Source organism: Pogona vitticeps, chromosome 3 (genome assembly GCF_051106095.1).
Source record: "Pogona vitticeps strain Pit_001003342236 chromosome 3, PviZW2.1, whole genome shotgun sequence".
Classification (NCBI taxonomy): Eukaryota; Metazoa; Chordata; class Lepidosauria; order Squamata; family Agamidae; genus Pogona; species Pogona vitticeps.
The window spans coordinates 187,854,738-187,880,150 of record NC_135785.1 but is presented as its reverse complement, the minus strand read 5'-3'; the positions used below and the strand labels follow the sequence as shown (position 1 = coordinate 187,880,150).

Genomic DNA, 25,413 nt, shown 5'->3' with positions numbered 1-25,413 from the left:
TGAAAGTTTGCAATACCCAAACCACATACTCTGAAATATGTACAGCCACAGGGAAGCTGAATTGTTTTTCCAAGGCTATGTACATATACATGTATAATGTATACAACTCCTATACTGATGAATAAATATCCACTGGGAAGCCTAAAAAATCGTTCATAAGAAATGCTAAATGTATTTATAGAAGTGCATATCTTGTTATACATGAGGTTTCCTTGAAAGTTTCATTGAGAGCCTCACCGCTTTTCTGCAGACTCTAATCTTGCTTTAATAACAAAATCTTTATTTCTACATTTCAGATTTTTTTAAATGGATATTACTGAGTCCTAGTGCTGTTGAAAAGCTAGGGGAAATGGCTGGCTTTTGATGGCTTAAAAATATTTCTGAAGGGTCAAATGGCTTGGAAATCTCATGTGGCTCATGATGCACACAATCCCTATGCTAATAGAGAGGATTTAAGAGATTTTTTTAAAGCACATTTTTTCTGTTTTTGGAGAACATAGTGGAAATGTGGTCTTTTCGCAATTAGCAATGCAGTAGGGAAGTAGATTCATAGTTTGCTAACTTTTCTTTGTTGTTTTTGGTAATGTAAGTGAGGTATTAATCATGAGTATGACTTGATTGGGTGATTTTCAATAGACACTGGTGTGCAGTTCAGCTTTATCTCTTCAGTTTCATATTTCATATTTTAGTTGCCTAATATATACAACATATTTAGTAAGAGAATCTTTATAGATTAACAACATTAACTTGAAACAATATTTAAGAATCTCATTTTAGCAGTGTCTTTTAGCTCAGTAAGTTAGATACCTGGCTGTGGAGCCAGAGGTTGAAAATTTGATTCCCCACTCAGCCTCCAGGGAGAAGAACCAGCCTGTATGGCCTGTGCAAGCTGCACAATCCCAGGAGGCCCCCAGAAGAAGGGAATGGTAAACTTCTTCTGAGTATCTTCTACCTGGAAATTCCCTGAAAAGCATTGCCATAAGTTGTTGCTGTTGTCATCGTCATCACCATCATCATTAGTGTAAAATAGTCAATGTAGACTAAGTCCACCATTAGAAAATGGCACATATTCTGTTAAGCTCTGTATAACAATGGGATAACCAAATAGTTAATGATACTTGGATAGCTATCTGCCTGAGTGTAAGGACAAAAGATGTTGAATACCTGACTGAGAGTGTAGGTACATGGTCAAATACCATGGAATTTGCTAGGCTTAGAAAATGAGAGAATTGGTCCAGCCCCTTTTGCTCCCCAACAAAAGGGAGGTGTCTCTTAATTCAAGCTGGAATGATTTGAGCAGGCTTTTCCCTCTGCGGTTATAGTTGTGATAAGTTCTTGTAAAGGCAGGAGGCATGTCTCTAGATATTTCAGTGGCATAGGTAGTTGGGGTATGATGTTCAGGTCCAGGATGGATAATGACATGCAAAAACAAATTTTAATGTGAAGGAGCAGGTGCTAGTCCTGAATCCTGTCAAACATGGTAAACTTCAGATTGTATGGGAACATCCTTTTGTTGTGAAGCAAAAGCTCAGTGCTGCTAATAACTTAATGGATAGGTCTGAAAGTGGTCCTGCCTCTGCTGATACTTTTATGGTATCTAAAGCTTTAGACAACTACATTTTTTCAAAAATGTTTTTATAAAAAATAACATGGAAAGGTACTTCACAGTCTAAGAGTACAAAACATCAACAGTTTGAATAGTATTTTTGCAAAATACATCATAATTAACTGAATCTTTGGTCACATATGGTTTTCAACTATTGGCATGATAAACTGTGAGCAGAGCATTACTGCGTGCATTACTTGAAAGTAAAACAAAAGCAATGGTTGGGAAGGGAAAATTGTGATAAAAAGTTCCCCTTGACAATTTTTGTCCAGTCGTGTCCGACTCTAGGGGGCGGCGCTCATCCCGCTCTTCAAGCCATAGAGCCAGCGTTTGTCCGAAGACAATCTTTCCGTGGTCACATGGCCAGTGTGATTTAGACACAGAACGCTGTTTACCTTCCCACCGAGGTGGTCCCTATTTATCTACTCGCATCTGCACGCTTTCGAACTGCTAGGTTGGCGGGAGCTGGGACAAGCGACGGGCGCTCACTGTCTCACGTGGATTCGATCTTACGACTGCTGGTCTTCTGACCCTGCAGCACAGGCTTCTGCGGTTTAGCCCACAGCGCCACCATGCTGTTATGAAATCATTCTAATCTGTGAATGTGACCAGGCAGACTGTATACTTCCTCAGTTTGCTGTCCAGGTGCTGACGACTGGTTGGATGCTTCAGAGGACCATCATCTTTTCTTATCATTCTTTATGCTTAAACAGACTGTGACTGGACAGTCGTTCAAACAGAGAATGCATTCAATTAGTGAAGGGTAATTTCTGCAAAACAGGATATATGGCCATTCTAGTCTTCTGCCACCTGCTTGAATAAATCCAGCTAGCTGGAAAAAGGGTTCCCATCCTTTAAGCCCTTTTGGAAAACCTTATGTTACTGCAGGTGCTGCAGCAGTGAAGAGAACCAGTGCTCTTTGGAATCCTGACATTTCTAGTCTGATTTTCATTTCAACAATCCAAAGGCTGTTAACAATACTGTAATGTCAAACCACACAAAATACAAACAAAATTAAATAATAGAGTATTTTTTTAAAAAAAAATGGGACTAAAGAACAGTAAAATATAGCACTTAACTCAAGAAAACCACCAGGAGCAACAGATTAGGTTAGAGACTGGGAAAATGTCTGATACATATTCAACCCCCGGCCTTGGGAGCTTGCCTGATTTTCATGGAGAGGTAATCCCATATGGTGGGTGCCACACTGGAGAAGGAATTATAATGTGTTGCCAGAATCCTTGCTAAGCATGTAGAGATGATGGCTAAACACGGAAATATGCAGCTTCTGAACAGATGTATATGTATCCTGAAACAAATGAAAGACAATGGCTTGGATGACCCCATTTCTGCTCTTGCCTGCATTGTATGGATTCAACAAATGAGTCATACAGTGCTTTACTACTTACATAAATCTCAACATAGAACTCATTACTCAATGTTAGTGGTCACTCTGCAGCCTCAGGAGTCGCTGTGTTTGCTTTTTCATGCCTTATCTCTATCTGCCCTGTGTGTATACAGCACTCTCCCTTTCAAAAAATGCCTAATGAATTTATCTTCATATTTCAGGTAGGGAACTGAGGCAGAGATTTATCGACACCACAGTTGTGGCAGAACCAGGAAATAAATCAAGTCTTCTAAGTGGCGGCCCAGTGCCTTAATTACAAGAGCAGCCATTTTTTCTGTTGTCAGCAGCTCTTACAACATTTCCAACCGGGATAAGATAAATTAATGAAATGCTATGGACTGCCTTCCAAAGATGCATTAGTAAAGATGTAAAGTTTAATGTGACCTGACACTGCTTAATACAGAGATCTTCCCTTTCTCCTAGGGGCCTATGGTCTGAATGCTTTTTCTGTCTAAGGAACTAATTATTTCCCTCCCATGCCCATTTTGCACGAGGCTCCCCACTTCCTCAGGGGTTTCACCTATCCTTAGAAAGGGAGACCTTTCATTACTGCTAAAGATATTTCATCACTAGAGGGGGGGAAAGGCAGACTGTGTCTTGACATTATTGTCAAACACTGTTTTCAGTTTAATAGACCATTCTGTTATTCTCAGATAGAAGAGAACCCAATTTTTTAAAAAAAGTCTGTTGTGAATTCAGATCCTCTCACTTAACCAGGTCTAATGAAAGGAATAGCTTATCATACTGAAATAATGCCTGTAGCATTCAGCTAGAACTTGCCATAACCCATAATGGGAGGGATAACTGGGGCACACATAAATGGTTGGCATATGTTAGAACATTATCAAGCTGAATTTCCCACTGAAACAAACAATCATTTTGATAAATATATATAGTCATCATGTTTTTGGAGATAGTCCATGACTGGTACTGCCAAGACCTTGCTTTACAAAATGCAAATCTGGTGTGGTGCTGAATCAATATCATGTCAGGTGAGAATGGAGTTAACTCTTCCCACTTCCTTACATCATTCAAGTGGTCTTGAGGGATACAATGAGTTGGATCCATTCCTATCTGGTTTCAAGCTCCATGTTCATACAAAAATGGCTGTGGTCATCTTTAATTGGTGCTTTATGAAATAAATGGATGGAGGATGTGGGACTCCATACTTTTCCTGACAAATGAGTAGCTTTCAGAACTATCACTCAATCCAAAAAAAAAAAAAAAGAACTATCACTCAAGATGTGCTACTTGACTATCTGGCAGGATTTGACATAGGGGTAATATTGTGGTGACTCCATCACTTCCTAGAGCAATGACCTTGGACAATGATAGTGAGAGTCAATTTTCTTGACCTTCATCTGATGTAGTGTCACAGGGCACCTGTTCATCCTTCATGTTGTTTAACATCTCTGTAAACTGCTGGGGGAAGTTGTTCAGAGATTTGTTCTGAAGTATTACTGATATGTTCATGAGACACAATTTTGCCTCTGTTTCCCATCCCCTAATCCCCAGAAGCTTTCAGATTCATAGATCTAATTCACAGACTATGCATGAACAGTACCTGGGAGCTGGTTACATAGATCAGTGAGTTAAGTATGGAGGGTGAAAAATTGATTCCCTAGGAATAAAGCCAGCCTATGTGGTCTTGAGCAAGGACACCACTGAGTTATGTAACTGAAGGAGGGAATAGTAAACAACTTCTGAGTATATTATGCTTAGAAAATCCTGAAAAGGATTGTCATCAGAATCAACTTGACAGCACATGACAAGGATGATGATGATGACAAATATACTTCTTGTTTCTCAGGGTGGCTGGTGCAGGCAGGGTGGATCCGAAGATCAAAACTAAAACTTATGAATCAAGTCCTAAAAATTTATGGGTAAAGTGACATTTTTGTAAAATCTTTGATCTTTTCATTTAAGGGAGCAAATTAGCAGCTATTGCCAATTGTTCTAAAGTGGTAGTCAAAGATTTTGGAATAGCTCTGTTGTTGAAATTAGTATGAGGAGGTGGAGGATCTGATCTTGGTTCCATATTCTTTTAATTATTTGCCTTAATGTTTGGTACTTTTTGATCTTTGTCTTGTTTGTATCTTTGAGGTCATTTATTGATGGAATTCCCACTTCTATAAAGTTTTTTTTTTGTTGGTTATCCAGACATATAATGTCTCATTTATTAAAGTCAACTGTTTTGTCAGTCAGAACTTGATTGTCCACTATGCTATTGCAGTTTGGTTTTCTATAAATGGGGGCGGCTGGAATTTATAATATGGAGGAAAAAATATGAGTAATCCATAAAATTTAACCAACCACTAGAAAATGATCTTTGCAATTTGGTTATGCCTCAAAATGAAGTTCGTTGATACTAGCTTTAGACGTACAGCTACTGTATGTGTTGCATTGTTTCTTTAGATTCACAATTATTTTCCCATAGTATAACTTGGTCTTGAACTCCAGGTGCAAATCTCTTAGTTCCAACCCAATGACAACCTAGTTTAAGTCACGGGTTCAGTTGTTGTTTATTGGTATTATCATCCAGCCTGTAATTGGGGTGCTGTCCATGTAATGGTTTTCCAAGGCATGCATCCCTGTGCTGGGAAGCATTCATTAACATAAGTTGGTTATTGTTGTTAATATTGCTTATTTTCTATAAATGCATGCATTATTACTAAGGGCCCCATTAGGTCCCTACATTTAGTTTAGAAAGTGTCGTTCTGCTCTACACGTTTCTGTCTTTCAGTCCTCTGCACTCTTATCTCTGTAAGTTAACCCAAGTAAATTCAAGTCATCTTTATAGAGAAAATATACTTATGGTTGCAATGCTGTTTATAAACCACAAGTGTTCCCAATGTTTGGGATACTCTTTAAATAAATATGGTAACTATCCTAAACTCTGGATGTTCTTATAGCAGTGCTATATTTTAACATATATGTAAGAGGTGGAAAATTATGAGAAATCCTTCTGATCCAAAGTGGTAATTACCTCATTTAACCCTGCTTAACACAATGCAATAAAACTCTGGAGACAAATGCTTCCAGAACAAAAGGATGATGCTAGAAAGATAGATGTAAAAAATGACACTAAATAGGTAATTTTATGCATATAACTACATGTTCTGCAGATGGTGTACACTGTGTTTGATGTGCAAACATTGCTGTGTTTTCTTTTTTGTTTTAAATGCCTCACTGTCCTGACAATGGAAAATGGTGAGCTTTATATAGAGTGAGATACATCATCACAAGAATTGATAATGAATTTTACTGTTGCTGATTGTTTTGTCACTTACATAAGCCTAATGCAACCTGTGCTTTGATGATTACACGTTATTTTAAAACCTCTTTTGAATTAATGTAATTGAATTGCTTCACTGAAACCAATCTGAAACTAATTTAGACTATTTCAAAAATCTCTGTTGCAGTTTGCATAAATCAGTGTAAGGGCATGGTCGTAAAAACCATCATTAGTTGGAAATTGCCACCACTGAAATCAGAAGATTAATGCTCAGATAAAGGTGCTAGAACCACAGCAGCCAAATGGAGCTCCAATTAAAAATTAAAAATTAGTGCTTTGCGACTCTGAGACAACCTGCTTGCTGAGTTCTCTTGCTATCACATACATATGTAAAAAAAAGGGGGCGGGATCCAAGTCCTTGGTCATATGGAGATTAAAACAGACATTCTGATTTTAAAATTTAAACAAAAGTGCTTAAAGTTACTCCCTTTCAATTTATCTGGAACTAAAATGAAACCCTTCTTACCATTTTTTGGATTAACTTTACAGAGTATTTTTCCCTCTAAAGATCATAGAATTTGAAATCCTTTTCGGTTACACTTCTGAATATTTCAGTTTTATTATTTTAAAATTAATGTATTAATTTTGATGCCCTCCTTCTTCATTTTTTCAACAAAAAAAACAAAACAAAAAAAGCAGAACTAGCAAAATACAGAAACATGAACAAAGTACAAGTGCACAAAACTGTTTATGCCTTCTAAATCACACGTCAGTCGGCGAACTTAGCAAGCCATTTAATGAGGAACAGCAATCAAGATCATAAAAGGGAGACAAATGCTACTCAGTTTTATTAAACGAAGCCAAAGCCATCCAGACTCAAAGACACTAGCTGTAGTGGGTTTGGAAAGGGCAATAGCCTTTTAAGATGGCACAATTACCCTTGTGATGGCACATCCCCCATGTAGTGACTATCTCAGATTCACTGGAACCACTGTTGTGCTGGCTATGATCATCTGGCAGAAGAGCCAAACAAGGGGCAAGGGAGCAGCAGATGAATTAATGCCAGATGCAACTCCCTCTCTGCCCAGACTCACAACACAAGGTTAGCTCAGGGTCAAGGTAATACTCTGTAACTTCCAACATTTTTAGAGTGGGAGGTTATCCCTGTATTTAAACCACCTTTTTTTTCCAAGTGAAACAAGATTGTTTTTCTCTGTCATGGACTATATTTTCCAGGCGTTTTTAAATGCTCATCCACACACACCTCATACGCTACTAGTACAGCAGCTTCCTTGCTTTTTCTAGTCCCATTCGGGGCAACTCAGGATTATTGGGATTAAGGATGAGATGGTAATGTTTTATGTTCATGTCCTGTCCTTCTTGGAATATGAACTGAGTAATCTATAGGTCTTCAAACTCACAGAACAGTGAAAAAGAAAATGTCAGCCTGAAGGAAAATCTGTTGATGAAGAGAACCTTCCAAGATGCCAGGTGTCTTAAAGAACAATAATCATTACTGCGTTGTGTTTAAATGTATGCACTCATTTTTGAAGTGCCTAGTACTTATCAGCAACCCGGATAAGCTGACCATGTCTATTCTCTGACTTCTTTTTCATGCCTAGTTTCTAATTTACTGAACACATCCATAATTATCAAGTTACAGATTGTTCCTATTTTCTGTATAGCACTCTCATATGGCTCTGCATTGAGGGAAAGCTTATAAAGGCTTTTTTTCCATCACCCCTTGCTAGCCCTGCCTTATAAAAACAAGAGAAAACTTATAAAGGAATTTGACTCATGGCGTTTGCAGTGTTCTGTTCACTTCCTGTTGTCTTTTGAGACACCTCAGTATGAGTCACACTTTATGTTTTCATATTAAATTTTAGCTTGCAATAGATACGTGTTTTGTGACAGTAGTCTTCAGCTATTTCAGGGGCAAAAAAACAAACAAACATTGCCACACAGGAGCCATAGATTAACATCCATCTGTGATGTAATGAACGCTAACCGGAAATATTAAAGCAACGGCAAAATAAAAGCCATTGAGTTATGTAACTGGTATTGACTTAACTTTTTTTAATATAAATTTTCCTTAGTGCAGCAAGGGGGAAATATAAACAGGCTGACACTTAACATTTGTATGTGAAATAATTCCCCAGAGTGCACAATGAATCTAAATGTTATGTGCATCCCATTCCTCAAGCAGCCCAAAGGCTCTTGACAGCAACAGGTTTGCTGGCTTCCCAGAAAAAAAAATGGCATTTTAAAATGGTGCTTGGAAATAGCAGTTCTTACCAATAGTGTTGTTAGAACTTCATATAAATAAAATTTTTGGTCTAAATCTACTTTCAAATATATAGTTAGGAATGCATTGGTTCTTCATTTATCTTTCCTTTCCTTTTTTTCCGAGTAATACAATCTTGTGCAACAATCTTGATTTTTGATTCCAGCTCCTATGATTCTCCAAGAATTCCCTAGGCAGAATTCTGGGAGTTCCAGTTCACAGTCCCACACCTACAGACAATCAATCAATCAATCAATCAATCAATCAATCAATCAATCAATCAATCAATCAATCAATCAATCAATCAATCAATCAATCAATCAATCAATAAAAATACAAAAGAAAGAAAAAAGAAGCTGTTGTGGTGCTTCCTAGGGATTGTAGTTCATTGGGAGGTGCCACCCATGGAGTCTAAAAGAAAAAGGTGGTGGTCACCCTGGCAATAAGAACCGCATTTAAGCATCATTTAAATCAATTTAAATTTTCTTGTTCACATGACACAAGGGTGAAATTGATTTATATGGGGTGCACAGTCAAGTGTTTTTTCCCACTGGCCAGCAAGGGCTTTTTAAAGTACCTTGCTTCTAAAATCAGCTCAATTCAATGCAGTTTTCTGGATGTGAATGTTTCTGCCTTTTTACTTTGTACCTAGGTAGATTTTGGGTGGCAGGAGCACCAACGATTTTCTTTTTAGTTTTTAAATCTATACTCGTTGAATGCAGTTTTTTGGTATCTACAAAGACTTCTATGCTTCGTATGGAAGTGGTAGAGTTTTGGAAATGAACCTGTTAAATGTTGCCCTGTTTGCTTTATGACTACAGACTAGACTGTGGTGGGCAAAAGATGTTACTTTTCATGACATGGTAAAAGGAGCTGGCAGGGGATGATGCCATTCAACAACATCTGGAGGGAGACACACACTCTAGCTGTCTAAAATGCCTAAAATTTTATCCAGTGGGCATCTCTGTATCAGCTAAATTAAATACTTCTTCTCTATTTCTAGATAACCTAGTATGCTCTCAGAAAGGAAGGAAGGAAGGAAGGAAGGAAGGAAGGAAGGAAGGAAGGAAGGAAGGAAGGAAGGAAGGAAGGAAGGAAGGAAGGAAGGAAGGAAGGAAGATTCATAATCCGCACCCATTCTGGTTCAATTAGGAGGTGAATTGATTCAACATGACATTCTGATCCAGTTAGGAGTTTCCATCAGCCTCTGTGATAGTGTTAAGAAAACAGAGATCTGAAAGGAAATGGTTGTACACAGTTATCCATCTGCCTTCTTTCTGACTCCTCGGCCAGCAATGGGGATAACACTGGAGACCATTGCAGGTAACCCTGTCTGCCCTCTAGATACAGTTAAATTATGGGATACTAAATCAAATAAGACAATAAAAATAATGAAATGGTCTGTGTTTACAGTGTAAGACAGTGCTTGTTCAACATGTTCAAGTTGTGCCCACTTATAAACTGACTCCGCCTTGTAGGACTGTATGTTCCCATCTACAACAGCAAGTGCAAGAAAATCACATATAGTTAGCACTAAACAGGCTTGCATTTTAATTTTTATTTGTAATGTGAATGTAAGATTGACTTCAAACTGAATTAACCCTGTTACAGTCCATGAAATCATGGCTTACCTTGTCTCACTTGCACCCATGGTGTTTTAGTAGATTAAGAGCTTGAATGAAACCTTTTGTTCATTCATTCGTTCATTTGTTTTATTTATAAATGTTGGTCACCAGCCTCCCACTGACTTGCATTAAATAACAATCCTGATTAATTTTATACTTGTGTGCTTCAGATCTGGATATTTGTAGACCCTAAAGAAGGGAATAAATCTGGCCAGTTTCAGAGACCTTGCTTGGGGGGGGGGTCCATGCACTAAACACCTTTACAGTTTGTGTTGATGAAGGAAAGAGACCAAAGTAATTTGCATCCCAGACCTGGTTTGACTTGTGCTGTGGCTCGGAATCGATTTGTAAATTCTCTTTGCTTCAGCCTGCAACTCACTCTGGCCATTGTGGTTCCATCCAAACTGCATACCAGTTAATCTTGGTCAGGGTGATTTGGTTAGTGAGACAGCTTTGGCTAAAGCTGATGCAGAACCCCCTCTTTACATACACTCACATGAGAGAGAGAGGGAGAGGGGGAGAGAGAGAGAATTTTGAGGATTTCAAAATCTCCAGTTTAAGAGTAGAGTTACAGTTCTTTGAAATTCATTTGAGCACCAAAATGTATCAAATTACATTTTTTCTAGCAAATAATGTTTCAGAAATAAGTACTAATATTTGGAACAATGGAATGTATTGTCTACATACAGTATGGAAATGCAAATTTTTCTGTCTTGGCACCTCTCTTACACTTTTGAAAAGAAAAAAAATGCAATGCAGTGCATTTGGGGGAACTTCCCCTGGAAAGGTTAATAGGTTTGTGTGCACTGCTGTTGGCTATTCAACTCCAAAAGATGAGTTTCTCTCTGCTGGGGTCATCTGTGACTCGTACAAGGTCAGCTTACCTCGGGCTGAATAAAGCCAAAGTGTTTAGAAAAGTGGAGACTGGAAATGAGTACTCTTAAAAAAAATAAAGGATCACTCAGCTGTTTGGTTGAAATCTAGCGTGAAAGAATCTAAACCTCAGGATTGGCAGCGACATTTAATAACGACCTTCAGGCTGAAGCCTAAACACATTCTATTCCTGAATGATCAGAATTTTATCTATGAGGAGCAGAGCATGGAAAATTTATTTCTAGAGTATAATTTCTACAATTCTGGGAGATGTCCCAAAAAGTAAGGGTGTGATTGCATGGGGAAAAGATCACAATTGGGACCTTTTGTTGACCAGTCCTATTTCCTGACAATCACACGACTGATGGAGAAATGCACTCTGTGCCCAACTTCTATACAGTACTTCTCTTCTGTACTTCTGCTGGGTTTCTACTTTTGGGGGCTGAGTTGGAGCAAATCCTTAGCAGGTGGAAGGGATGCTTTAAGGGAGATGTTGGTGTTTGGCAACCTCGCATACTGCCTGTAGTTTGTTTGGCTGGAAGGGACCTTCCTAGGCTGGAGTGACTCTTGATCTATCCGGCACTGGCCAATCTTTCCTTCCTGCCTCTGAATTCTAAAGAGATCCTTGCTTCTCTTATGAGAGTTCATTTTCCCTATCATCTGTTGAGTTGAGCTGTTAAGTTTAATTTGTTATTTACTGTTCCCAACCATAAGTAAATGAAACTTTTCTCCTCTTGCTACGTCTAATGTCTCAGAGTGAATTATTTAGACTGTAAGTGCCAGCTAATGAGAAAAAGAGTGGATTCTCTGAGTAAGTTGGAGCTGTTCCCTGCCAGTCTCTGTACGTATGTGTTAAAAGGGGGATTTTTACTAGAAATTCAAAACTCTGCAACAATCAGTCCCATTAGATCAACCCTTTTCAATGTGGCAGGGCATGTTCTTTGGCAGTTGTCTGATTGCACACTAACTTTCCAAGCTCTGACCAAGGGCTTATAATAATATCAAGCACTAGTGTAAGATAGGATCATCAGTGAGGAAATCAGCCTTATGGATTTCAGCAAGACTTGCTTCCAGGTTGGCACAAGATTAGGTTGTCAGTTTCAGGGTCCACCCTACCACCATTAGGACAAAATGAGACAGCCATCTCAATACAGTCCATGCTGAGACCCAGGATCAGCCCTATCATGAGGCTTGTTGAATTGGTCACTTCAAGCATCAAAATACATGCGGCACAAAATTCACCATCTCCCATCTCTAGCTCGGAGACTGCAATATGGTTAACTCTCCAGAACCATGGGGGAAGAGTCAGCACCTGCCCACTCACTTGCCTGCTAAAGAGGAAGAAAGCAAGAAAGGTGGTGGTGACAACATGTTCACTAAAGGAGTAAGAGAGTTACTAGGGAGGAAGAAGCTAACTTATACAGAGCTGTTCTGTGATTTGAATGGCCAGCTTGAAAGATTCCCTTGCAGCCCAGGTAGAATGGGAGGGGTCACCTGAAAAATTTCCTTTGTGAAATTTGTAGGTCAGCTGTGAGTAATGGGTAATTATCCAGAATATTTCTAGAACTGAGATGCCCTCTCTGGCGTCATTCTAATGCTGATGAGCCCCATGGTAGCTGGGCTTACCCAAATTTTGAACATTACCTTTAAAAGTGATTGATTACAGTTTTAGTTCCAAGTCCAAAAAGTAATGTTATCATTATATGTGCATTTCTTCAAAACATTATAAATCTACATTTGCATTTCTCAACTAAAAGGGGGACATTATTTTTTAAGCATGTCTGAAAAAAAGGAGTAGTCAGTAGTACAAAAGACAGCCACCCTCCCATCCCTCTTGTTAAAAATCCCTGATTTAAAAAAAAAAAAAAACCAACGGCAGCCTCCATGATCCTCTAGCTAGAATGGCCAGTAACTGTCACTGATTATTTGTTTGTAATTAATTCCTTCTTTCATTAATGAAGTTGTAATTAACTTAGGTTATAAAATGTAGCATAATGACACCACTATTACAGTCTGTTAACTGCCTCATCAATGACTTCCAAACTTTCAATCTCCCTTTTAACAAGAATATCAATTTGCAAATTAAAATCAAAAGCAAAAACTTAAGAGTTATTTTAAATCAATTTTATGATATGAAGTTTGAAATGCAAATATGATTCAAGCTGATTAAAATATCTTGAAATCTCACAGTCTCACATCTCTCTTTGAATTTCTTCACCACCACCCCAAGGCAAGCCTCCCAGTTTGAGAATCGATGAATGATACAGTTCTAAACTCTGGGTCTAATTAGGTATGTACTAGAGATGGACACAACTTGCTTCATGCCAGGTTATTATAAGTTGTCAGTGTGGCAGCATAGATGCTACACATTTCCTTCTTCCCCCAGTGACTGCCCCATTCACCAGCTGGTGCATGCTCCTCATCTCCTGCTCTTCACATGGCTGTCCAGTCACAGCAGTAGTATAGACTTCCCTTCTGCGCCTCTCCGAGAAGCTGCCCACTCAAAGGCAATGCTCTAGGAATCCCTGCCCCACCTCTTCATCTGAATGGGCAACTGCTGGAAGAGGCGGAGAAGGGAAGTCCATCTCGAGTATGCTCACTTCTGGTGAGACAGAAAAATCAGCCAAGCCTCTTGCAACACTTCAAAGACAAAAAACTTTAATTCAGTGAACTGCAGTGCACTTAAACAGAATGAAGCCTCTGATCTAACTCTGAAACTTTGTTGCAATATACAAAAGCACATACGAAGTACAATATGCCATTCATTAAGGTGTTCCAAGAAACTAAAGGCACCAGATGAACTGAGTGGAAGTATTCATTTTCAAATAATTAAAATTCATAACATTTCATAATAGCTATATTATTTTCAAGCTCTGCCATTTGAATGGATCAATTTTAGAATCAGGCACCTGTGAATTTAATATTCATATGATTAACACAAGAAAGCTCTTCTGAACAATCATACCTAAGTCATTCATTGGGGGCTGTTATTAGAGAATGTTAGAATGATTTCATGGATTTCATGTTAATTCTAAGAAAATTTGTATAATTCTTAAAACTCTTAATCTACATAGTAATTAACATAAGGTCTTAATACAACCTGAAAAGTCTCAGTGCAAAAATCTGGCTGTAATCCTATGCACAGTTAATTCAGAGCAAGTCTTGCTGAGCAGAGTGGAACTTACTTCCAAGTAAACGTAACAGACAACACAATCCTCTTCATTTTTATTCAGTACTCCCAAGTAAGTGTGCATATGGCTGCAGTTTCACACCATAATTATGAAAGCAATGTAAGCATTAGAGTTTAATCCTATTGTTTGATACCATGAGGCTTAAAATACTATCTTCTCATCACCAGCTGGGAGAAACCCTACTTATCTCAAAGGGACTCAGTCAACATGAACAAGCTTAGTTGTAAGTCTGTCCAATATTGCAGTTGGTGGCATTTCTTCCTGAGGGATGAGGAAAGAAAAGCCTGAGCGTCACATCTATGCCCCTTCCAGGAGCATTTTTGTGGCTTCCCTAGGACCTCTCCACAGACATTTAGTTTTAAGTGATAACATTCTGCTTCTGGAGGCCTCCAGTGGCAATTGTTTTCCATCAAGGGCCGGGGAGGGGGGGGGTCTTCTAAGCTCACTTTTCAAAAACTAAAAAAAAATAGCAAAAATCAAAAACTGCAAGTATCTGTTCAAGCACTTCCTGTTTTCTTGTTGTTCTTTAGACATTAACTCATGTCCAACTCTTCACGGACCAGGGCATGCCAGGCCCTCCTGTCTTGGAGTTTGGTCAAATTCATGTTGGTAGCTTCGATGACATTGTTCAACCATCTCATCCTCTGTCATCACCTTCTCCTCTTGCCCTCACACTTTCCCAACATCAGGGTCTTTTCCAGGGAGTCTTCTCTTCCCATGACATGGCCAAAGTAATGGAGCCTTAGCTTCAGGATCGGTCCTTCCAGTGAGCACTCAGGGTTGATTTCCTTCAGAATGGATACGTTTGTTCTCTTTGCAGTCCAGAGGACTCTCAAGAGTCTCCTCCTGCACCACAATTCAAAAGCATCGATTCTATGGTGATTTGCCTTCTTTATGGTCTAGCTCTCTCTTCCATACATTGCTACTGGAAAAACCATAGCTTTGACTATGCCAACCTTTGTCGGCAAGATGATGTGTCTGCTTTTTTAAGATGCTGTCTAGGTTTGTCATCGCTTTCCTCCCAAGAAGCAAGTGTCTTATAATTTTGTGGCTGCTGTCACCATCTGCAGTGATCATGGAGGCCAAGAAGATAAAATCTGTCACTACCTCCATATCTTCTCTTTCTATTCGCCAGGAGGTGATGAGACCAGTGGCCATGATCTTACATTTTTTGATGTTGAGCTTCAGACCATTTTTGGCACTCTCCTCTTTCACCCTGATTAAGAGGTTCTTTAATTCCTCCTCACTTTCTGCCATTAGAGTGCTATCATCTGCATATCTGAGGTTGTTGATATTTCTTCCAGCAATCTTAATTCCAGTTTGGGATTCATCCGGTCCAACTTTTGCATGATATATTCTGCATATAAATTAAATAAGCAGAGACAATATACAGCCTAGTCATACTCCTTCCCCAGTTCTGAACCAATCAGTTGTTCCATATCCAGTTCTAACTGCTGCTTCCTGTCCCACATATAGGTTTCTCAGGAGATAAATAAGGTGGTCATGCACTTCCATTTCTTAAATACTTGCCATAGTTTGTTGTGGTCCACACAGTGAAAGGCTTTTGCGTAGTCAATGAAACCGAAATAGATGTTTTTCTGGAAGTCTCTGGCTTTCTCCATAATCCAGCGCATGTTAGCTATTTGGGCTCTAGTTCCTCTGCCCCTTCAAAATCCAACTTGTAGTTCTGAGAGTTCTCAGTCTACATACTGCTGAAGCCTACCTTGTAGGATTTTGAGCATAACCTTGCTAGTGTGTGAAATGAGTGCAATTGTACGGTAGCTGGAACATTCTTTGGCACTGCCCTTCTTTGGGATTGGGATGTAGACTGATCTTCTCCAATCCTCTGACCACTTCTGAGTCTTCCAAACTTGCTGGCATATAGAATGCAGCATCTTCACAGTGTCATCTTTTAAGATTTTAAAAAGTTCGACTGGAATGCCATCACCTCCTCTAGGTCTTGTTGTTAGCCATGCTTTCTAAGGCCCACTTGACTTCCCTCTCCAGGATGCCTGGCTCAAGGTCAGCAACCACACTATCTGGGTTGTCTGGGACATCCAGCTCTTTCTGGTATAATTCCTCTGTGTATTCTTGCCACCACCTCTTGACGTCTTCTGCTTCTGTGAGGTCCCTACCATTTTTGTCCTTTATCATGTCCATCTTTGCACAAAATGTTCCTCTAATATCTCCAATTTTCTTGAAGAGATCTCTGGTTTTTCCCTTTCTATTATTTTACTCTATATCTTTGCACTGTTCATTTAAGAAGGCTCTCTTGTCTCTCCTTGCTATTCTTTGGAAGTCTGCATTCCATTTTCTGTAACTTTCCCTATCTCCCTTGCATTTTGTTTGCCTTCTCTTCTCTGTTATTTGTAAGGCCTCATTGGACAGCCACCTTGCTTTCTTGCATTTCCTTTTCTTTGGGATGGTTTTGTTGCTGCCTCTTGTACAATGTTGCGAGCCTCCATCCATAGTTCTTCAGGTACTCTGTCCGCCAAATCTAGTTCCTTAAATCTGTTCTTCACTTCCACTGTATATTCATAAGGTTTAGATTATACCTGACTAGCCCAGTGGTTTTTCCTACTTTCTTCAGTTTAACCTTGAGTTTTGCTATAAGAAGCTGATTGTCCAGGTCTTGTTTTTGCTGACTGTATAAAGCTTCTCCATCTTTGACTGCAGAAAACATAATCAATCTTAATTTGGGATTGACCATCTGGTGATGGCCATGTATAGAGTCTCCTCTTGTGTTGTTGGAAAGGAGTGTTTGTGATGATCAGCTTGTTCTCTTGACAAAACTCTATAAGCCTTTGCCCTGCTTCATTTTGAACTCCAAGGCCAAACTTACCTGTTGTTCCTTTTATCTCCTGACTCCCTACTTTAGCATTCCAATCCTCTATAATGAGAAGGACATCGTTCTTTGGTCTCAGTTCTAGACGGTGTTGTAAGTCTTCATAGAATTCGTCAATATCAGCCTCTTCAGTATCGGTGGTTGGTGCCTGAAGTTTGGTGGTTGGTGCCTAAACTTTGGTGGTTGGTGCATAAACTTTGATAGTTGGTGCATAAACTTTGGTGGTTGGTGCATAAACTTCACGGATTGCTGCCTTGTCATGGTGAAGGGGCTTGAGTAATTCAGAGAAGCCACTCCAGTATCTTTGCCAAGAAAACTCCATGGACAGAAACTTCCTGTTTACTTCTCTTAAATGGCAAAACCAGCAATTTTTGGGCTCTGTCTAGCCTATGGAGGGTGTTTGGAGCACAAATTTGGTACCCAAGCCCCTTGAGCTTGCCCATCTATAATCTAGCCCCTCTTTTTATATTTCTGTAGGTTTTTGTTAATTGCATGTAATCATCATCCTTAATCCTAATAGGTGCCGTGAGAGTTCTTTTGATAAGATCGGAAGAGTCTCCAAAACTCATTAGGGAATAACACAATGCATTTAGTAATTCAGTGCCAAGTGTGCCTGAACAGTGACCTCATTATACTTCTTATGTGTTTCATACTCTACATTCATGTGAGATGAAGGCTGTGACCAATGTTCTGCCTGTCAAAATGAGCAAGCTAATGATTTCCCATGACTCTGCTTCAGGAAAGAACATTCACAAATGGAAAACATTGTACATTTACCAATTTGACATAAATTAATTCATTTACATAATCTAGCAAGTCTGATAATACTGTCTTTTTAATTGAACTGCTTAAGCTTCAGTCACATGGTTAACTCAAACAGGGCTTTGAATATGCAACCTTTTAAAACACTTGAGACAGGGAAAAACACATTTTCGCTGTAAAGTATCAGTTTTGTGTCTCCAAAGATTGGCAGTAGGATGACGGACATTTGGCCTTAGAAATCTAACGTATTTAGAAATCCGCACATATTTGACAAAAGTGGACAACTCAGAATATTTATCTTGAAGAAATGCACATCAACATACTTTGGTGATAGGAAACATAAACTGCACATATGTCCATTGATAACAATATATCAGGAAAATTCATTCACTCAAGACACACAGCAGTCCATGGCTGAGAGGACAAGTGTCACAAATTGATATACGCCTGGCATGAGGATGTCAGTGGAAAGTTCAGAAATGTGACAAATCTGAGTGACTGATGTTTCCATCCCTACCAAACACTCTCAGACTATGATGCAGAGTATCGAAAGTAATTCATATTTCAGGCTTGTTTATCATTTCTTGGAGGTGACATGCTAGACTACACCAAACTTACTTTTTTGGATTTTTTTGCAGTTGAAATGGGCTATGACAACACACACACATATGCGTGGTTCTGTAAGGTTCAGTGTTTCAAACTTTGCTTTCTAAAATAGCCCTTGATTTTACTGAGACCTTGTTAAGGAGATAGAGGGTTGGACTGTAAACATAGTTGGAGAAGAATGCAATGAGGAAAATGACCAGTGGCTTTATAAATGAGTCCATGGCCAGACGTTTCAATAGTTCTGTAGTAGCCAGAACTTGAAAAAGTTGCTTTTTGGGCTGTGGAGAAATCGCCAGCCAGAACAGCCCTGATTATGTTGGTTTTAAGTTTCTGGGAGCCAGAGTCCAAAAGGTATGTGTTTCAAGTGCTAGCGTTATCACCCTGCTACCAAAATATAAAGGTCCTTCAGTATGAATGGCATCTTTTGGAAGGGCACCCATGGGTGAACTCATGACACCAGTTTAGCTTCAATAGCAATCCATTGGTACGTTCTGTACCTCTATATCACTCAGTGATGGAGGGGCAAAGAAAACTGCTGGCAAATCTCTACACACACCCCTCGCAAAACTGTTGTTATGTGATACAGTTCCACATCTCCCTGAAAATTTTACAACAGCCATCTTTTTGAAAGCCCCCAACCTGTGTGTTTCCATCACTAGGAGTACAAGGAGCCCTGCCTTTTAGCCTCCAGCTGTAATAAATTGGTTTGATGTGTTAGCAAGAAATGGAAGAAGACTGGGATCACTTTACTTGAAGGCTGCAGGCAATAAAAATCAGGACAAGGCCTGAAAAAACTGGAGATGGGTGGGGGAGAGATTATTTCTAATATATTTAATACTTTGGTCAAAAAGTGCTATGAGGAAATAAGAGGGCCACCTGAAGGTAAAGATGGGAATTCTAGAAAGTCTATCAAAATTATTTTTAATATTATATCTGCTTAGCTGATCAGATTGAACTTCTGAAAAGATATCTATTAGATGTCTCTCTCTACCATTGGATAGATATTGACAGGCGCCAAAGCATGTCTGAATTCAATTGTGCCATGACAGTGAGATTAAACAAAGAGGACCTGCACCAGTGGGTGACAACATTGATTATTTACCCTGATGTTTGGGTTAGATTTGCCATGAATAAAATCAAAGTAAAAAACACAGACTATACAACATAAAGCTGCCTAGATCAGTGGTCCCCAACCTCGGGCCTCCAGATGTTCTTGGACTACAACTCCCAGAAGCCTTCACCACCACCTCTGCTGGTCAGGATTTCTGGGAGTTGAAGTCCAAGAACATCTGGAGGCCCGAGGTTGGGGACCACTGGCCTAGATAACTCAGTGGTTTAGGTAACTGGTTGTAGAGCCAGATGTTGGAAGTTCAAGTCCCCACTGTGCCTGCTGGGAGCAGAGCCAGTGTAGTCTTGGGCAAGCTGCACAGTCCCAGGACACCCATAGAAGAAGGGAATGGTAAACGACTTCTGAGTATTCTCTACCTAGAAAACTCTGAATATGGTTGCCATAGGTCAGAACTGACTTGATGACACATTATATGATTATTATTGTTATAAAGCCAAGTTTGGGGAAGCCTAATGTTTTCCTTTGGGGAAATAATCTATTTCGATTCAGACAGCAGCAGGTGGTTTATTTTGCTCCAAATCACTTTTCTCCACTTTCTGGCTTGTGCAGCTGCCTGACCCAGTCCAAAGGAGTGTCAGTGGGCGTGTGGTTGCATCACTTCCTCTCAACTGTGCCTGTTGTCTCCCCTACACCAAACAATTTTTTCTATTTTTTAAAATTACACTTTCTAAAGATAACAAGAAAGCACTGTGTGACTTGGGGAAAATAAATTTTAAAAGAGGTCAAAGAGAAGGGGTGCTGTAATTGTAAATTGCTAGTCCCAGCAGGGTTTCTGTTTTCCTCACAATTACAGCCTTCTGCCTTTGCCCCATAGATTCCTGCAACACAATAACTGATTGTACTGGTGTGGACAGCTACAGCAAGGTCATCCGCAGAAGCCAGCAGGGACCCGGTGTGGAAAACATAGCGGCAAACTGAGTGTTCTTCTCTGTGTAGTTGCATCCTGAGTTACAACAGCTAGTTTAACCTAATTCGGAGCATTCAGCATATATTTCATCTTGCATTTACTAGAACAATGATGTTGAAAGTTGATAGATATTAATTCCTTTAGGCAGCTATACTATATCTTCTTACCTGATTGGATTAAATGTAGCTTCCAAACAGATACCAATTAGATGCATCCGTCCGATTTTGTTCAGTTATTCTCTCCTTATTCAAAGACTTATATTCTTCCCCCACCCTTCTTCTCTCATTCCCCTTTTTGATGCTTCCTTCAAAAATTCCTTTCCCCAGCCATATACTTTTCTTCACCCCACTTTCCTCTCTCTGCCTTCTATAAGGCCATATTGAGAAAATTTCAACTAGCCCATGCCATGCCTGGAAGATTCCCATATTTGCACACCAAAGAACACATAAAAGAGCAATTCAAAAGAGCTAGTTTAAGGTCAGGGTTATGTCTGATTCAGATTGGCTTAAACTTTGCAAAGCTGAGCAACCCGAAGCCTTAAAAAACATGCCCCAGGACCAATAGTGAGGCTGCGAAATGTAACAAATTGTCATTTCTTGCAAATTGCCTTACAGGGGTCCATTCTGTGCCTTGGTCTTTCATGCTAATCAGTTGAAAATGAGATTACATACCAGCAATGCAACCTGTTCTGGATGGGATTAAACTCCTTTTGAAAGGCTCACAGTTTGGGTTCATCTCTGAGTCTGGATGCCCAGGTCTCAGTAATAGCTAGAGATATGTTTCCAAAATTAAATCCAGAATGCAGACTGTGCTTGTTCCTTCAGATGTTTGATCTGACCTTGGTGACGCATTCCGTAGTTACATCTTCTTTGCATTACTGTAATGTGCTCTGCCTGGGGATGCCTTTGGGGGGGGGGGTGTTTAGAAATGTCTATGAGTCCAGGATACTGAAGCCAAAGCTGTTTATAGAGAGAATAGCAATTTTTGTTATAGCGGGGCACAAAGCAAAATGCTGTTTTTTACTTATAAAACCCTTAATTGAGTCCAGGCTGTCTGAGGGACAATATCTCCCCTTATGGGTCTCGCCAGGTTTGATGATCTTTGGGAGAGGTTTTTCTCTCAGTTCCACCACCCTCTAAAGATGCCTTTGGTGTGGTCATGAAAGAGGCTCTTTCCAGTGACTGCTCCAAGACTATGAAATGCTTTCCATGGGGGGAAAAAGGCTAGCTTTCTCTTACTGGTCCTTTCATAGCAAGCAAAGACTTTAAATTAGTAAATTACTGCTAAGCTAAGGAAGAAATTTTGAGGGCAGTGACTTTTTTATCTTCTAAGTGTAGTTTAAAATTATTTTTAAAAGATTTTATTTAGTGCATTTGATTATAACAGGAGTTTAGTCATCTGGCTGCTGAGATAGAGGCTGGGAGTTCGATTCTCCACTGTGCCACTTGACAGGAACTGGACTTGATATCCATAGGGGCTCTTTCAGCTCTGCAGTTCTATAATAATAATAATAATAATAATAATAATAATAATAATAATAATAATAATAATAATAATAATAATAATAATAATAATAATAATAATAATAATAATAATAATAATAATAATAATAATATCATCATTATCATTATCATTATTATTATTATTCAAAAACACCAGGCATAGCCAATCAAATTTATAGAAACATTGAATGGTATTATATAACAGATACAAGTTTTAACCAAAAACCTAAGTATCTGTTAAATATCTGTGCAGTATGTATGCTGTTCCTAATACAGTGGTGCCTCGCATTGTGATGTTAATTCGTTCCGCAAAAATCGCTGTTGAATGAAAATGTTGCTATGCAATATTAAAAAGCCCATAGAAACGCATTAAAACCTGATTAATGCGTTTCTAGGGGCTTAAAACTCACCATTCAGCGAAGATCCTCCGTAGCGTGGCCATTTTCAGTGCCTTTTAAGCGAGGAATCTGTCCCAGAAAATAGAGGGTGGTCATTTTGTTTACCCGGTGGCCATTTTGAAACCGCCGATCAGCTGTTAGAAAATGGTCGCTTTGCGATGATTGGTTCCTGAAGTAGGGAACTGATCATTGCAAAGCGAAATTCCCCCATAGGGAACATCGCAAAACGATCACTTTTGTGATCGCAAAAAGTTCATCGCAAAGTGATTTCGTCGCTAAACAGAGTGCTCGCTAAGCAAGGCACCACTGTATTGCCATTTTTTTTTGTAGCTCTGATGGTGTGATTTCTGAGATCTACAACTGCTTTTAATACTGTGTGAAATTTCTTGATATTGTTTCCAAAGCCCTGATGACTATGGGGACTACTGAAGTGCGTTTCATCCACAAGCAAGATGTTTATATTGCCAGACCTCTGTATTTTGTAATTTTTTTTATTCTTTATTTTCAACTCTGTCATCCCCTGGAATTGCGGTATCAATGATTAGACATTTCTTTGCTCTATTACTGATGTTCAACATGCCTATCAGTTTGGATCTGGAAATCTCACAAGATCTTGACTTCCTCATTTTCTGATATCTTCTCTACCTGATGTTCCCATGGGTTTTACTTTTTCATTTTTAAGTTTTGAATCTTCAAGTGTTTTAAGTTGCTAATGTCTGCGCATAATTTGTTTATTTTTCTTTCCAGTTGAATTTTCCATTTTGGGATGCCATGAGTTCTCTGGGGTTTCTGCAGCTTGTAACCAAGTTCCATGGTTACTATGGTAATTATGCTATATGTGAGTTGGTTTGTTTCCTTTAGCATGTTGGTCGGGATTGTTCTGATGACAACATTTGCATCATTCAGTAGATCTTTTACGGCTTTACTTTGTAATTGGTGCAAATTAGGGTGTCGTTGTCTTTCTGTGTTCTGGCTAATATGGGTTACTATTTTTCCCCTCGGTGATGTTTGCTGTTCTGTCAACTCATAATTTCTGGGTTGTTCCATAAGTTGTTTCTCTGTTAATATCTTTTTTTTCCACCATTGTGTCTACCACTACCCTCCATTTGTCTTCTATTATGGTCATTGTCCTGTGTTGATTTTGCAACTTTTTCTAGTCCTTGCAATAGCAGTTCTGAAAACACTTTACTCCAGATGATAAACCTTCTCTGGTCCATTAATCGTTGTTCAGATGTGTTTCCTTTTCCAAATTTTCACAATTCTTTTTTGAAACCCACAGGCTGTTGGGTTTGCCTCGTAATAACATTTCATAATTTCTCGATTTTTGGTGAGCGTTCAAGTTTTGCATTTATGTTGTTTCAGTAGCTTTGCATCAGCTTGTCCTGGTCCCTCAACAGGATCTGCTGAGACCTATAGCCATTTGTCACCAGATGCCCACGGGCATCTGATGCAGTCCTTGTTGACCTGGGCGACGACCGATCCGGTATGGATTTCTGTTTATTTCCTCTCATCATAATTGATGGTTGGTGGACACAGTTAGCCTGGCTTCTCAGCTGAGACCTGTCTGGCTTGGGAGACCCTTTAGCATAGCTCTCAACCTCACTGAAGCATGCAAGCACTTCCACCTCAACAAGGCCTGTGCCCATGGAGGGGATGATGATGATGATACAATCAAATTTATAAAAACATTGACTGGTATTATATAACAAATGATGATGATGAAACAACAGTATGCCATATTTTTCTGTGTATAACATGCCCCCATTTATAAGATGCCCTGCCACTTTTCTAACCCCAAAATTAAGAAAACTTAGCTTTGAGGATTCAACCTTTGAGCTCAGAATGGTCGGATATTTTGAATCCCTGTGGAATCTGAGCCTACAAGCTCCACTTCCAATGAGGTGTGTTTCAGTTTGTTTGTACAGCATCAGCTGATGTCAGTTCCATAAGGCTTGTGACTGAAGGAAGCCTATTTACAGAGGCAAGATATGTGCCATTTTTTCCCTCCTCAGCTATCTCAGCTTACTTCCATGTAAAAGACACCCTGCAATTTTTAGTGTAATGATTTTAGGAAAAACAGCATCTTATACATAGAAGAATACAGTGATTTATTGTATTTTTAATTATCATTATATTTGCATTTTAAATCCTTTGTAAACTGCCTTGGGTTGCTTTACTTGGAGAAAGACGGGGGACATAACAAAACAAATCTAGAGTGCCTGGAACCAGATGTCCCATTTCCTCTGGTCCTGCATCACCTTGAACCTTATTCTTTTATTGGTAGGGAAATCTCCCTGTGGATTGGCACATGCCTATTACGGCAGCAGTGGACAGGATAAGTTAAACAGACAGCAAGTGCCCTCCATCTGTTGCCTATCTTCTCCCAGCAAGTCTCCTTAATGAAAGAAAGATTGCTGCTCTCTTTCAATATAATAATAGTATTTAGAATCAGAGAACTGTAGAGCGAGAGGGATTCCAAGGGTCATTGAGTCAAACTTCATCCGAAAGCAGGAAACCTGCAGACAAAGTATCCCTGACAAATGTCTATCCTACCTATGTTTAGAAACCCTTGAATTCACCCCCATCTGAAAGAGTGTTCTTGGTGAGCAAGAAGTTCTTCCAAATGTTTAGTCAAAGTCTCCTTTAGTGTAATTTTAATCTATTTGTTTGAGAAAACAAGCTTGCTCCATCCCCATGTATATGTATATTCTGTTTCATCAATGTATATTCTGTTTCATCAATTAAATTGTATTTATAGTTATGGAAATGGTTCAGCTTAATTCTGTGATACCCAAAATGAAGTTCACACCTGATCTACCTAATTAGTAGGCCCTTAGGTTTTACATATGATACCTTTAAGTGCAAATTATCATTTGTTTGTGTTCACAAAGGTACGATAACTATAGGGGTTTTTTTTGGTTTTTTACTGCCTGTCACTTTGTCCTTTTATTTCCACCATGATCAAGATTCACTGTAGTGTCTTTTAAAGATACCTGTTATGATCAGATCAGACAGTGGGGGTGCTTGTTTCCAAATTCTCAC

At 39.2% G+C, this 25,413-nt stretch overlaps 1 long non-coding RNA gene across 2 annotated transcripts in view; it reads left to right on the top strand.

The window, feature by feature from the left end:
- The window catches only part of LOC140705716 (uncharacterized), a 452,706-nt gene that overhangs the window by 199,464 nt on the left and 227,829 nt on the right, over positions 1–25,413 (top strand). The window contains exon 3 of one of the 2 annotated variants that reach the window (XR_012085191.2): positions 23,119–25,070. The exons of the other annotated variant lie outside the window; for it this stretch is intronic. This is a non-coding gene — a long non-coding RNA (uncharacterized LOC140705716). Of the gene's footprint in view, positions 1–23,118; positions 25,071–25,413 lie in introns of those variants that run through there. 2 annotated transcript variants of the gene reach the window in all.